The sequence below is a fragment of the Doryrhamphus excisus genome, chromosome 21 (genome assembly GCF_030265055.1).
Source record: "Doryrhamphus excisus isolate RoL2022-K1 chromosome 21, RoL_Dexc_1.0, whole genome shotgun sequence".
NCBI lineage: Eukaryota > Metazoa > Chordata > Actinopteri > Syngnathiformes > Syngnathidae > Doryrhamphus > Doryrhamphus excisus.
The window spans coordinates 3,493,790-3,505,929 of record NC_080486.1 but is presented as its reverse complement, the minus strand read 5'-3'; the positions used below and the strand labels follow the sequence as shown (position 1 = coordinate 3,505,929).

The window sequence follows — 12,140 nt, the reverse complement described above, 5'->3', positions numbered from 1 at the left end:
TATTTAGAGTAGTTACCGAGGTACTAATGAAGAACTGATGAGTAGAGTAGTTACTAAGGAATTAAGGCACACGCATTGATAGTAGTTCCTGAGGAACCGATGAAGAACCAACGAGGAACTAATGACAAAGGCACATAAATTTAGAGTAGTTACTGAGGAACTAAAGAACTAATGAGGAACTAATAACCAAGTCAAATAATTTTTAGAGTATTTACCGAGGAACTAATGAGGAACTAATGAGTAGAGTAGTTACTGAGGAACTAAGTCACACAAATTTAGAGTAGTTACTGAGGAACTAATGGTGGATTTGTTCTTCATAACTGTATCTTGTTGTAAAGTGTTGTAAAGTGTTGTAAAGTGTTTTAAAGTGTTGTAAAGTGTGAGAACTATTTACAGTATAGTTCAGAAATATTGATAAATAACAATATAGTTTTTATTTTACATGATATATTTGACTGTAGTTGGGACGACGATACAATTTTCTGGTCGATATATTCACGCACAAACTATAGCCGATAAATAAAATTATGTTTTTTTATTTTTAGCACAGCATATGCTCTATTTTTTTTTGCCTTCCGGAATTTTTTTCCTTACTAAATTCTCGTGAGAACGCATGGAATACCATCGCCAGTCAGCAGCTAAACTAACAGACGTGAGCGTTAGCAGGAGGAGGAAGAGGAGGAGGAGGAGGTGGTCCGGTGAAGAATGAGACCAGATAAAGATCTGCTCCGGGGGGGCCTCTTCTTGCCTTGGCCTACAGGTCCGAAGAGCCGAGCAAATTGTGCCTGAAAGGAGATGATACTCATCGGAATGTTAATGGAATGTTGAATATTTCAGAGGTGGGATCATCGGAACGGGGAGGAGTACGGACGGGTGGGTGGTTCGAGGTTCGGAATCAGACATTTCCATCACCGGTATCACTTTGGCTTCCGAACCTTAGGTTTTACAGTGTCGGCAACCTTGGGCAATAAAAAACACGGATAACCGGTATTCCTTGTGGTTTTTCAGGAATATCATGAAGCAAAAAAACATATGGTAAATCCAGTTGCTATAAGACACAAAGTCATGGGAGCTATAAAATTAGAGAGGGGGGGGGGGGGGGCAACCAACCAACCAACAGTCTATACAAACATCTGGCTTCCCAGATTTAATTCCTAACCTTGAGAGGGAAGACACAAAGATGCAGGAAGCTCGGGAAAAAAAAAGGGCGGAGAAAGTAAGGGGGTCTAAAATTAAGAGAATTATTGCATGTTCCCAGATGTGAGAGGGGAGGATGACCTGGGAAAAGTCAAAGTTGCCCCCCCCCCCCCCCCCCCCCCCCCCCGCCCATCAATCATTCCCATATGCTCCCGGAGAAATGGATCCTGCAGGACACTTCATATTCTTCCTTCTGATTAGCTCATTTAAAAGATGGGGAGAGGAGGATGTGGGGTGGGGATTGAGTTTGGGGGGGGGGTCGGGTGACGGCCCCCGGTGTAACCCAAGACCACTGAGAGTTCAATGTCAAAATTAAGCCTCGCTATTTAGGACTTCTGGGATTTGGACTTACCTTTATTCTTTTTCACTTGGCGTCAGGGAGTGAAGGCAATGTGTTCTTAGCGTTGATCAAACGCCTGGCATTCGCTCTCCTTTCTTAATCCATCCCGTCTCTCTTCTTCTTCCCGTCTCCCGACTCCGCTCACCTTTCTCTCTCTCTCAGGGCATCGGTAATTATCGGCGAGGTCTTAGTGACTCCAAATGAAATTACCATTTAAGAGAGAGCAAGGGGGAGAAAGAGACATCCCCTTTGCCATAGCAAAGGAAAAGGGGGGGGGGCGGGGGGAACGGGGGCTTAAGTGGGGCGGCTCGGGTTTCAGATATTGATTTTTAAACTGCTACATCAAGAGTGTAATGCTTTCATAATTTCAAATAAACTGTCTGGTTACCAAGTACTAATGAGAGAAAAAGTCAAGGCGCACCCAACGAAGTCGGTCGGTTGAATTTTAAGTGTTGGGCGGAATTAAACATACGCATAAACGGTCACACAGAATGATCCATGCGTTGATTAATACCTTGATTAAGAACCTGATTTTTTTTTTTTTAGGAATACCACTATATATTGTTTAATTTCCGTATATTTCCGTATTTTTAATGCAGGTCTTCCCAAACCTTAACTATGTTGTCAATCAAAAATTAACGATAACAAATTATCGTGATTCGATGGGTGCTGCTGTTTTTGCAAACTGTGCAGTTCGGAAAACCCTGTTTGAAAAAACTGAGCGCAGTTTCTATAAAACTAGCATATAGATCATACCGTCTGATAGAATTCCCGAATTCCCGACCTTAACCTATGTTGTCAATCAAAAGTTAACGATAACAAATTTGTGCAGTTCGGAAAAAACCCGTTTGAAAAGAACCGATATACACGCGGAATTCTTATAAAACTAGCATACAAATCATTCCGTCTGATAGAATTCCCGACTAAATCAGATTTCATGCAGGGTTTTCCAAAAGTTAACGATAACGAATCTATGCAGTTCGGAAAAAAAACCTGTTTGAAAAGAACCGACATACAAGCGTAGTTCCTATAAAACTAGCATATACATCATTCCGTCTGATAGAATTCCCGACTAAATCAGGTTTCTTGCAAGGCTTCCGAAACTGCATAGTCCAACCTTAACTATGTTGTCAATCAAAAGTTAACGATAACAAATCTGTGCAGTTCGGAAAAAAACCGTTTGAAAAGAACCGATATACAAGCGTAGTTCCTATAAAACTAGCATATAGATCATTCCGTCTGATAGAATTCCCGACTAAATCAGGTTTCATGCAGGGCTTTCCAAAAGTTAACGATAACGAATCTGTGCAGTTCGGAAAAAAAACGTTTGAAAAGAACCAATATACAAGTGTAGTTCCTATAAAACTAGCATATACATCATTCCGTCTGATAGAATTCCCAACTAAATCAGGTTTCTTGCAAGGCTTCCGAAACTGCATAGTCCAACCTTAACTATGTTGTCAATCAAAAGTTAACGATAACAAATCTGTGCAGTTCGGAAAAAACCCGTTTGAAAAGAACCGATTTACAAGCGTACTTCCTATAAAACTAGCACAACGATCATTCCGTCTGATAGAATTCCCGACTAAATCAGGTTTCCAATACGACTTCTATAAACTGCCATATTTCGTCATAGAGTGGCCAGGGGTTACTTATTCATTCATTCATTTTCTACGTGCTGGAGCCTATCCCAGCTGTAGTAGAAAATGAATGAATGAATGATGTTCTCATTGAGAGTGACCATGATGGATAGGATCAAGAACAAGTACAGTGTTTTTTTTTGGTCCTTTTTAACTTAACTAACAATGAGTAAGTACAAAACCGTATCCTTTTATGAATGAATGAATGAATGAATGAATGATGTTCTCATTGGGAGTGACCATGATGGATAGGATCAAGAACAAGTACAGTGTTTTTTTTTGGTCCCTTTTAACTTAACTAACAATGAGTAAGTACAAAACCATATCCTTTTATGAATGAATGAATAAATGAATGAATGATGTTTTCATTGGGAGTGACCATGATGGATAGGATCAAGAACAAGTACAGTGTGGGGTTTTTTTGGTCCCTTTTAACTTAACTAACAATGAGTAAGTACAAAACCGTATCCTTTTATGAATGAATGAATGAATGATGCTCTCATTGGGAGTGACCATGATGAATAGGATCAAGTACAAGTACAGTGTGGGTTTTTTTTTGTTCCCTTTTAACTTAACTAACAATGAGTAAGTACAAAACCGTATCCTTTTATGAATGAATGAATGAATGAATGAATGATGTTCTCATTGGGAGTGACCATGATGGATAGGATCAAGTACAAGTACAGTGTGGGGGATTTTTGGTCCCTTTTAACTTAACTAACAATGAGTAAGTACAAAACCGTATCCTTTTATGAATGTATGAATGAATGATGTTCTCATTGGGAGTGACCATGATGGATAGGATCAAGAACAAGTACAGTGTGGGGTTTTTTTTGGTCCCTTTTAACTTAACTAACAATGAGTAAGTACAAAACCGTATCATTTTATGAATGAATGAATTAATGATGTTCTCATTGGGAGTGACCATGATGGATAGGATCAAGAACAAGTACAGTGTGTGTTTTTTTTGGTCCCTTTTAACTTAACTAACAATGAGTAAGTACAAAACAGTATCCTTTTATGAATGAATGAATGATGTTCTCATTGGGAGTGACCATGATGGATAGGATCAAGAACAAGTACAGTGTGGGGGATTTTTGGTCCCTTTTAACTTAACTAACAATGAGTAAGTACAAAACCGTATCCTTTTATGAATGAATGAATGAATGAATGATGTTCTCATTGGGAGTGACCATGATGGATAGGATCAAGAACAAGTACAGTGTGGGTTTTTTTTGGTCCCTTTTAACTTAACTAACAATGAGTAAGTACAAAACCGTATCCTTTTATGAATGAATGAATGAATGAATGAATGAATGATGTTCTCATTGGGAGTGACCATGATGGATAGGATCAAGTACAATTACAGTGTGGGGGATTTTTGGTCCCTTTTAACTTAACTAACAACGAGTAAGTACAAAACCGTATCCTTTTATGAATGAATGAATGAATGAATGATGTTCTCATTGGGAGTGACCATGATGGATAGGATCAAGTACAGTGTGGGGGATTTTTGGTCCCTTTTAACTTAACTAACAATTAGTAAGTACAAAACCGTATCCTTTTTCATGTTTAGTGATTAGTTGGCCACCAGTCCAAGACCCAGGACAGCTGGGATAGGCTCCAGCACCCATGTGAAACTCTTATTGTGCTATGTGAGTGTGTGTCAGAGTGCCTCCTGTATGTATTAGTATTAGCATATATTGCAGTATTGCTGATACTAGACAGAATTTTACTCTGTATCTCAGTTTTATCGCCTATGACTGGCCAATATTGTACTTAGTACATCACTAACTGATATGGTCAAGAGCATCATGTTCGATGCCGATATCAAACAACAACAAACTGAAGTTTACTCGAAACTGACTGGACTTTGTTATCAATAGTGATATCAACCGATACCGATATTGGCAGCAGGTGTTGCGGCACGATATTGATGAAGCTAATGAAGCTAACGAAGCTAATCTATGACAAAATATGAATCAACGGTCGATTTTTCATGCATATGAGCCTCATTTTGTGATCCAAACATAATTGGTAGAAAAGATTCTGATAAAACGCTACAATAAATACTTTTTTTTTTCTTCTTCTTCTTTTTTGGATGACAAAAGCATAAAGCCAAATCTGTCTCGCTCTCTTTCTGTTTCCCACCACAGACCGCAGCCTGTTGGAGGCATCTTAGAAATCTCTTACATCTGGAGGAGCCATAATTCACGGGATTTGGCCTGACAGCCATGACAGGCATTGGGGCGGCCAGCAACAACTGTCTCCTGTGTTAGCAGCCATGTGTGTATATATGTGTGTGTGTGTGTGTGTGTGTCATCTGCGAGGCAATGAAGTACTGACAATGTACACCATGTGAATGTACTTGTAACTGTTTATGTATGCAGGAATATTACACCCACGACGGAGATGACTGTCTTTTATTTTTTTTTATTATTTAGGATATGCACTCTGCAGACGCTTCATTAGGTACACCTGCAGTTTAATAAAGTTAAGTAATCTAGTACTACAGTAATAATACAAGTCATCAAACGAAGTACACTAAATATTTACTCGGCATCACCGATACCAGGACGGATACTTTGGTAGATAATACACTTCTAATATAAATTTCATATCAAACATCATAATTACTTATTTGACACTTAAAATGCATGCTTAAAATTCATTTTTAGCTTATTAGTTATACAAAAAATGTACTCATTCAATTCCAAAAACGTCGTTATAAACCTGAATGCCCGATCCCAACAACATATGTACACGTATTTTATGTTTTTTTTGCACCAGAAGGCAAAAAAAAGTAATGATGCAACTCTCCACTAATGTATTTCACCTCAAAGCAACACCATAATGACTTATTTTACACTTAAAATACATGCTTAAAATTCATTTTTAGCTTATTATTTATGCAGATATACAAAATAAAATACTCATTCAATACCAAAAACGTCATTATAAACCTGAATGCCCGATCCCAACAACGTAAGTACACATATTTTATGTTTTTTTTGCACCAGAAGGCAAAAAGAAGTAATGATGCAACTCTCCACTAATGTATTTCACCTCAAAGCAACACCATAATGACTTATTTTACACTTAAAATACATGCTTAAAGTTCATTTTAGCTTATTAGTTATGCAGATATACAAAATAAAATACTCATTCAATATCAAAAACGTCGTTATAAACCTGAATGCCCCATCCCCAACAACGTATGTACACGTATTTTATGTTTTTTTTGCACCAGAAGGCAAAAAAAATTGATGATGCAACTCTCCACTAATGTATTTCACCTCAAAACAACACCATAATGACTTATTTTACACTTAAAATACCTGCTTAAAATTCATTTTAGCTTATTAGTTATGCAGATATACAAAATAAAATACTCATTCAATACCAAAAAAGTCATTATAAACCTGAATGCCCGATCCCAACAACGTAAGTACACATATTTTATGTTTTTTTGCACCAGAAGGCAAAAAAAGTGATGATGCAACTCCCCACTAATGTATTTCACCTCAAAACAACACCATAATGACTTATTTTACACTTAAAATACATGCTTAAAATTCATTTTTAGCTTATTATTTATGCAGATATACAAAATAAATACTCATTCAATACCAAAAACGTCGTTATAAACCTGAATGCCCGATCCCAACAATGTATGTACACGTATTTTATGTTTTTTTTGCACCAGAAGGCAAAAAAAGTGATGATGCAACTCCCCACTAATGTATTTCACCTCAAAACAACACCATAATGACTTATTTTACACTTAAAATACATGCTTAAAGTTCATTTTTACCTTATTAGTTATGCAGATATACAAAATAAAATGTATTTAATGCGATTAAAGCTCCCCCTGTTTGACCCTCGGCCCCCACCGTAGTTTGATTGACACACGGTAAGACACATCCGTAGACACAAGCGAGAACAAATATTGAGCAGAAATGGAGAAAGAAAAAAAGTATTTTGACTCTTGTGGTAAATGCGATTAATTCTGAGTTAATTATGGCAAAAAATGCGATTAATCGCGATTAAATATTTTAATCGATTGACAGCCCTAATTGTGATGAATTTAGTATAACTGAAGCCCTAAAACAGATAAAATAATAAATAAAAACTAAAGACTAAATAAAACTAAAGACTAGGTAACAAATTTAAATTAGATTTATTATTTATTATTTAATAATAAATGAATAATAATTAAATAAATAAATAAATAAAAAATAAGTACATGAATAAATAAATAAATAAATAAAAAACAAGTACATGAATAAATAAATAAATACATAAATAATAAGTATATGAATAAATAATAAATAATAAATAATAAATAATAAATAATAAATAATAAATAATAAATAAATAATAAATAATAAATAATAAATAATAAATAATAAATAATAAATAATAAATAATAAATAATTAATAATTAATAAATAATAAATAATAAATAATAAATAATAAATAATAAATAATAAATAATAAATAATAAATAATGAATAAATGAATAAATGAATAAATGAATAAATAAATAATAAATAATAAATAATAAATAATAAATAATAAATAATAAATAATAAATAATAAATAATAAATAATAATAATAATAATAATAATAATAATAATAAATAAATAATAATAAATAAATACATAAATACATAAATAAATAATATTTATTATTTAAACAATATCACAGTATTTCAAAGTAATTCAAAGTATTAATGTTGGACTATGACAATCAACATTAACCCCATCGGTCCATCACACATGTCTAATGTTTTATGCCAAAATATACACAATGAATGAATTTGTATTTTAATGCATTTTTAAACACGGTTTCATTTTTTAAGGGGATAACATTGCTTTTTTGCCTGTATTTAATTATATAAAATTAATTCATGATATGAATTCATAATTAATGTCACCACAATAGACAATAAACAGTATCATTTGTTGGATTTAAAGTAATGGATGACTATCACCGTTGTGCTAATATATGTTGTGATAAAATCTCGAAATAGAAAAGGCCCACATGTTTCTATGCTTAGATCCATTCGCACCCTCGTAAACGTCCATGGCGTGCCAGATGCTCGCCGCGTCAGGCCCTAAATATTACACACGGACAGTAGCTATCGCTTCCAGGGCTGAAATTCCACATTCCCAGGACACCACGTGAACAGCCATTGTTAGAGAGCGAGCAAGCGAGAAAGAGAGAGAGAGAGACAGGTCACGTATGCCCCCACCTCGTCCGATTCCCTTCCTGTTGGCGTCGCTTTACGCCGCACTCCTACCACCATCTTCTTTTATTTATCTTCTCTCGCCTACTGATGTTGTTTTCGTACGAAGACGTCGTGCTTCCTTCCGTCTTTGTGTCCTTCTTTGATTCCGGCCGCCATGTTTCCTTTCTACCACACGCCGCCCCCCCTCGCTTGTGTTTCTAGAAATTCATGTTGAGATTTCCCTCACATGTTAGATATAGATTTATGACCCCCCCCAACACCACAACTCCGCCTCAACCCGGCGGCCACTAAATTTGATACCAAGGGCTAAGCCACATTGTTTTCTTGTTTGGGCTTTTGACTGTGGTGATGTGACACGGGAACACGTGTGTGTTTGTGTGTAGTGGGGGTGGGGGGGTGGGGGGGGGGTTGTGGGATGTATTTACAAGACGGGTGACTTTTATGCACGTGTGTGTGTGTTTGTGTAGGAGACTGAAAAATACCTGTGGGTACACGACAAAAATGGCCAAGCTCCGCTTTTATTTCTGTATTTTGGGTTTTATTTTATATTATTTAAATTTTTTTAGTTTTATTTTAGATTTATTTAGATTTATTTTACTTTGTCAATGTTGATCATTTTATTTCAGTTTCTTTATTTTTTCCATTCACATTATTTACTAATACTAATTTCCTAATTTTTAGTCCTTTTAAAATAGATATATTTTATGTAATATTGTTATTGTTATACTTTTTTCTTTTAGTTTGATTTTAGATTTAGTTAGATTTATTTTACTTTGTCAATGTTGATTATTTTATTTCTGTTTTTTTTATTTCCTCCATTCACACTATTTACTCATACTAATTTCCTTATTTTGAGTCCTTTTAAAAATAGATATATTTTATGTAATATCCCGATTGTTATATTTTTTATTTTCTTTTAGTTTTATTTTAGATTTATTTAGATTTATTTTACTTTGTCAATGTTGATTATTTTATTTCAGTTTTTTTTTATTCCTCCATTCACACTATTTACTAATACTAATTTCCTTATTTTGAGTCCTTTTTAGAAATATATATATATTATGTAATATCCTTATTATTATACTTTTTATTTTCTTTTAGTTTTATTTTAGATTTATTTAGATTTATTTTACTTTGTCAATGTTGATTATTTTATTTCATATTTTTTATTTCCTCCATTCACACTATTTATTAATACAAATTTTCTTATTTTGAGTCCTTTTAAAAATAGATATATTTTATATAATATCCTTATTGTTATACTTTTTTTCCTTTTAGTTTGATTTTAGATTTATTTAGATTTATTTTACTTTGTCAATGTTGATTTTATTTTTTATTTTTTAGTTTTTTTTTAGTTTTTTTATTTCCTCCATTCACACTATTTACTAATACAAATTTCCTTATTTTGAGTCATTTTTAAAAAATATATATTTTATGTTAATATCCTTATTATTATACTTTTTTCATTTTCTTTTTTCGTTTATTTTGTATTAAATGTTGTAGAACCTATTGTTATTTTTGTTATATTTTAATGTATATTTTAAGGGGTTTTTTTGCTTTGTCTTATTTTTTATTTTTTGTTTAACAGTTATTAATAGGTTGAATTGTTAATTATTTAAAATTTCAATTCATAATTATTTTTATATATTTATTTAATGACTTTTATTTTCTTTATTATTTAATTAGTTATTATAATTGAAATATTATTATTAATAGGTTGTATTCAGCCATTAAAATATATTTATTTCATAATATAATAATATAATAATAATATATTATTTTATATTTAAAATGTCCTTAGTTAAGGTATTTATTTTCATGTATTTCACATTTTATTTCCTGATTTTAATTGGTTTATTTTGCGTTTTTTTTTTTTGCCAAAAGAAGCGACGAAAAACAGTACAATCCTAATATGATCTGACATATTAAAAAAAACTGTTTTGACAAGCGCATTCTTAAAATATGACCATATCAATTTTTTCTTTTTTGGACCATCGGAACATTTTGCTCCGAGTTGATCTCACCCGAGTGTGATAATTCTGTTCAGCTGTTGAAATGATGAACGCCGTATCGTATTTTTAGGGCGGATTATGCATGGAAGTAATAAAATATGGAATATGTTATGTTCTTGTTGAGAATATAGACAAGTAATAGAATAATAAAATCCCGGTTATTATTTCTGACGGTTTATTTCTCACTTCACAGGTGTGTGTCCTCTCGTCCGTGCATATTTGATTTCCTGTAGGTGGTATTTGTTGTGTATTTATGTATTTTTGTTTGAATCCTTCACTTTTTTTTTCCACAAGTTGCAACAAGTGGGGCAGAGCAAAATGGCGCCGTGCATGGTAATATTGTTGTTTGGGAGATACAAGGTGGAATTCGTCGTTTGATGTTTGGCTCGGAGGAAATGCACAAAATAAAAGCCCGGTGAGATAAAATGTGTGTGTGTGTGTGTTGCCTGGAACTATTTATCTGTCAGTCAGCGTGTGCACATTGTTTGCGCTGTGTGTTTGTTGTGTGTGTGTGTGTGTGAGTCCGCATGCACTTATAAAAGCCGTATCATGCTTGAGATCAAATGGTGTATGAAGGAGGAAGAATGACAGAAAGAGGAGAAAGTGATGGCTCTTTAATGTTACCTAGCCACTCTCAAAACCCAAATAGCAGACCAGGAACACACAGAATAGGCAAGTGTGTTTTTAGGGCTAAAGGAGTGACATGAAACACTTATGTAGAAAAGCATCGAACATGACGGTCGGCTTTGTATGAGGAGGGGAAAGTGTCTCACCCAAAACATTGAGAAATGATGCGCTTTTCTGCCTAAAAATACGCTACAAGCTCCAAAATTCGCAGAGGTACTTCAAGTAATAATAACAGAGTGACTTCCACAACTGTATAAAAGTGTAAAAAGAAGAAAACACGCGATTTTAACGTATTAATTTTAATTAGCACCTCACAAATATCATATTAAATGTTATACAAGAGCACAAAAGCAGAAAGAAGTCAGACACAAAGCTTGGATTATGGCTGTTTTACTGTATAGTTACTATATAATGAACAATTATATATCATATATTTTTATTTAATTTGTAAAATGTTATACTAACATTTTTGAAAACTATTTTCTTGCTATATATTTTTATTTTATTTTTATGCAATTTTATTAAAAACATTAATATATTTAATTATATATATGTATATTTTATTATGTATTTGTATTATTATTATACTTTACTCAAGTTTTTTTAATTGTTTATATTTTAAATATTTTATTTTATTTGTTTTTATTTTTTTAAACAATTATTTTATTTTTATGCAATTTTATTTAAAAAATTTTAAATCATTTATTATATATTTTAAACATTAATATATTATATATATATATATATATATATATATATATATATATATATATATATATATATATATATATATATATATATATATATATATATATATATATTATGTATTTGTATTATTATTATACTTTACTCAAGTTTTTTAAATTGGTGATATTTTAAATATTTTATTTTATTTGTTTTTAATTTTTTAAACACTTTTATAACTGTAGTGTATATATTTTAATATTTGCATTATTATTTTTGGAATCTGTAAAAGTGTATTAGGTTTTTGTAATATTTTAGAAATATTTTATTACTACACATATATATTTTTTAATTTATTTTTATATTTTGATTTTTAAAAAAATAT

General features: G+C 32.5%; 1 protein-coding gene across 3 annotated transcripts in view; it reads left to right on the top strand.

Annotated features, from left to right (window-relative positions):
* Positions 1 to 7,446, top strand: part of pex2 (peroxisomal biogenesis factor 2) — a 253,053-nt gene extending 245,607 nt beyond the window's left edge. For all 3 annotated transcript variants that reach the window (XR_009120474.1, XR_009120475.1, XR_009120476.1), the window contains one exon: positions 5,334 to 7,446. The gene's annotated coding sequence lies outside the window, so the exon portion shown is untranslated. The remainder of the gene's footprint in view (positions 1 to 5,333) is intronic.
* The last annotated feature ends 4,694 nt before the right edge of the window (positions 7,447 to 12,140 follow it).